The sequence below is a fragment of the Mandrillus leucophaeus genome, unplaced genomic scaffold (genome assembly GCF_000951045.1).
Source record: "Mandrillus leucophaeus isolate KB7577 unplaced genomic scaffold, Mleu.le_1.0 Scaffold212, whole genome shotgun sequence".
In the NCBI taxonomy this organism is placed as follows: domain Eukaryota; kingdom Metazoa; phylum Chordata; class Mammalia; order Primates; family Cercopithecidae; genus Mandrillus; species Mandrillus leucophaeus.
Window position 1 is genome coordinate 653,753 of NW_012102166.1, and position 3,978 is coordinate 657,730.

At 59.3% G+C, this 3,978-nt stretch overlaps 1 protein-coding gene across 1 annotated transcript in view; it reads right to left on the reverse strand.

Annotated features, from left to right (window-relative positions):
• CAMKK1 (calcium/calmodulin-dependent protein kinase kinase 1, alpha) overlaps positions 1–3,030 on the reverse strand; it is a 30,510-nt gene extending 27,480 nt beyond the window's left edge. Inside the window, exon 1 of the mRNA XM_011980408.1 lies at positions 2,986–3,030. The gene's annotated coding sequence lies outside the window, so the exon portion shown is untranslated. The remainder of the gene's footprint in view (positions 1–2,985) is intronic.
• Positions 3,031–3,978: the final 948 nt, after the last annotated feature.

The window sequence follows — 3,978 nt, forward strand, 5'->3', positions numbered from 1 at the left end:
GGAGGCCTCCCTGGAGGAGGTGAGAGGCTGTGGCATAGGGAGGCCTCCCTGGAGGAGGTGAGAGGGACAGTGAGTGGGGCTGGAGCTTCGGGGAGAGCTTGGAAACCAGACGGCATAGCGAGGAGGAAGCCAAAGCTGGGAACACCCTCCAGGCCCCGCCAGGCTCCTCCCAGCAGGTGGCCCACCCCTCCGCCCCGTCCCCTCACTCCACAAGCCATGTTTTTCCCTCCCGAATGTAAGTTTCATGAGATTAGGGCTTTCATCTGCCTTGTCTCCAAAAGATCACCAGCGCCTGGCGTGTGATAGGAACGCGATAAATATTTGTTGAATAAATGAGTGGTTGCCATAGTGATCGTTACAGCCCTGTCCCCATTAGACAGATGAGAAAGCAGCCGCAGAGACGCAACCCCATCAAGCCTCAGGCCCCAGCACACAGAAGAGAATGAACTCCAGGGCTGGGAGCTCCTGCTCTTTGGCCCTAGGCAGGGCAGAAGCCATAGGCTGCCCGGGCCCATAAAATTTGCATATTTCCTAAAGGTTGCCATTCCAGCAAAAGGCCATCCTCCTTTACCCTTGAACACCTTTCCCTGCTTTTCTTAGATAGGTAGAGGGAGGCCCAGCGGGTGGGGATGGGCCCGGAGTCACCCAGCAAGTCAGGGCAGAAGGGCTTCCTGTTCCAGCCTGAGCCCTGTTACCCGGTTTGGCGCCCAGGCTCTGAAGCCAGGCAGCCAGGCAGCCAGGCAGCACCCTTTCCTGGCGGGGAGCCCGTGAGCAGGTGGCCTCGCCTCTGTGTCTTGGGTTTTCCTCACCCACAAAATGGGGTTCTAGTGGGTCTCACCTCACGCACGTGCTGAGATGCTGAGGAGGGAGTGCGCGTAAGGCACTCAGAACAGGGCCGGCCACAAAGGAGGCACCGTAAAAGTGAGTTGTTGTGGTGCTGTCGCTGTTGTGATTGCTGGGACACGCTGTGGCCCAGATGGATGTGCGGGCGGGCGGAAGGCGGCTGCGAGGGCTGACGTCAGGCTCTCCGTCCCTCCCTCCCGCCTGGATCAAATTCAGGTGACTAAGCGTGTCTGCGAGGGAGGCGGCCGCCGGGGAAGGCCCAAGGTTCTTGCCGCGTGTCCGGGAGACAGGGCCTGGCGCCCCGGCCGCGCGTCTGCACAGGAGGGAATATGTGCACACGGACTGTGGGCCTGGGGTGGCGGTGTGTGTCTGTGTGTGTTGTGGTCCCCACACAGGAGCGCATCTGCATGGAGATGAAAACCTCGGTGTGATGTGTGTGTGTGCAGGTGTGCTTATGTGAGTGTGTGCCTGCAGGTCTCTGTGTACATATGCCCAGGGTAGGGGGGTGACCTGCACCCCTGGGGGTCCTGGGAGCCTGATCCCAGAGTGCATATCTGGACTTTCCCCTGTAGTCACTAGGCCCACCAGCCTGGCACTGCCTGCTGGGCTGGGTTCTGTGCCCCAGGCAGAAACCCAAGCCCATCTGGGGGCTCACGCAGGGGGTGTCTCAAGGCCCTTCCCAAGCTCAGGCCTCAGTAGATACTTTGTAGAAAGTTAATTCGATGGATAATTAGGGCCATGTGGGCAAACAGAAAGATGGACAGAGAGGCTGGGACCCAGGCCCATGGTACAGCAAGGATCCCTACGGGCCTGGGCACTGGCTTAGTCCTGTGGCCAAGAATGGCCAGACTCAAGCCCTCCCTCTTTGGGAAAAACGACTTCAATCCCGTCCTCCCAGACTGGGGACCTGCTGCCTCGGACAAGTCATTGAGCCTCTTGGAGCCTCAGTTTCCTAACATGTGAATCAAACAGAGGGCCACCGTCCTGCCAACTCCCAGGGCGATGGGACGAACAGAATGAGGTGTGGACACAGGAGTAGTTTGTGCCAGAGCCCTGTTGGGCGGGGATGTGGCTGTGTCTAGAAGCATCCAAGAAAGCCTTGATGTACAAGGTCCAACCCCACCTCTGCCCCCGGCTCCAAGATGGCCTGGCACATACCCACCACCCAGGTTTCTTCTCCCAGGCTGTGCCCCACCCCCCAAGTGTCTGGCCACTCCCAAGGAATGTGGGTCCCTGGCTCCAGACGCCCGCTTGGCCTGGCTTCCTCCTCAGGACATGCCCCATCCAGCTGCATCCCTCAAAGGAGTCCCAGAGCAGGGCAGAGCAGGCAGACCCTGCTGCCATCCACATGGGTTCGAGCAGCTCCGCCTGGGAGGACTTCAGGCCCTGGTCAGGCCTCATTCTGAGCTCTGGAAGGCCGCTGTGAACCCCAGTGCCAGGCCGAGGCAGGGGACCAGCTATGTCCAGGCAAGGGGATGGACAGCCCTTACCAGCAGAGGATCGAACAGAAGGGAAAGCCACAGAGGTGGCGGCCCCCCAGGCCAGACACAGAAGGTGGTCCTCACATCCCTGGGCCGCCTCACTGGAGCCGTGTTTATGATCCTGATGAGTGTCTGGATGGCTCTGGCAACGGGTGCCCTCCGCAGCTCCCGCCCCCACCCACGATGACTCAGTCCCCTTGAGGGAGGCCCAGGCGTCTGGTGCCAAGTCATGCTTGACGACTCCTGCTGTGAGGACGCCCGCTCCCACCATCCTTGGGGAGCCCCCAAGCACTGATGCGGGCTCTTGCCTGACTCAGCACAGTTACCCCCAGTGCATCGTTCTGGCCCACCCACAGAGGCTGATGGTCCTCAGGCCTCATCCTGTGCCCCTGCTCATCCTCCACACCAGGTCTGTGCCTCCAGCCCCACTCTTTCCAGCTAGCTGCCGCCTGCCCCTCCATGTTCCCGAGCAGCTCAGATCCAACAGGGCCCAGATTCAACTCAGCATCTTCCCCAAACCTGCTCATCCTCCGTCTCCACTGCAAGATGGGTACCACATCCTCCCCATTCTTTTCTGACCCAGGCCGGCAATCCAGAAGCCGTCCTTGTCACTCGTCCTTTCCCTGTTGCCCATCCTCACTCCCCACAACCCCACACTTACTCTCCACTCCAGCCACACCACAGCTTCCCAAACTGCAGACTCTGTCCTGCTACCAGGCCTCTGTACAAGCTGTGCTTCTGCCAGGAACACACCTTCCTCTCCTCTGCGGCCTGGAGGACAGCTCAGCCGTTGCCTCTTCTGAGAGCCCTCCCTGATCTCCCCACTACCAGCTGGGTGAGCTCACAAGCCGAACCCCTTAGAAGTCCAGATTCCGACTACTGCTTCGTTGCCCGCCACATGGGTCTTCCCTGACTCCAGGCTCACACCTCCACCTCACCCTACCCCATCCTCCACACCAGTCGCTAGAGGGAGGATTTCCAACATGCAAATGTGGTTACAGTTCTCCCAGACCTGGCCTTCCAGGAACTTGGAGTGTCAGGGACAGAGGAGCAGAAGCGGCCTCAGATTGGGGGTAAAGCAGGGGGGGGTCACAGGCTAGGAAGCCGCCAGGGACATGGACATCTGGGATACAAGCACAAATAGTCACAGAGCACCTACTGCCTGCCAGGCTCTGTGCAAGCCTGTGTGGGGAGACACAGCAGTGAACCAAAAAGACCAAGTCTCTGCTCTCATATCGTTTAATTTCTCGTGGGGGCAAGGAGCAACGACCAAGAAAGCCAGTGATTCAGACACGATATGTCAAGCAGTACATACTGTGAAGAAAAATACAGCAGAGTAAGAAGGATCGAGAGAAAGGGGCTGGGAGATGCTGCTGCTAACAGTGTGGTTCAGGAAGGCCTTTTGGGTGCAGGATTGGAGCAGACACCTGAAGGAAGGAAGGGGGAGGAGGCGGTATAGCTATCTGGGGAAGGGCATCTCAGGCGCAGGGACCAGCAGGTGCAAACGCCATGGGGGCACAGTGCTTGATCCGTAAGAACAGCAGGGAGGCTGAGTGGCTGGTGTGGAGTCTTCCCCACGTAAGCGGCACCTGACAGCAAGAGGAGTTACGTCTGGAGAGAAAGGCCCCTCATTCACTGTGCTGGCCTCAGGGAT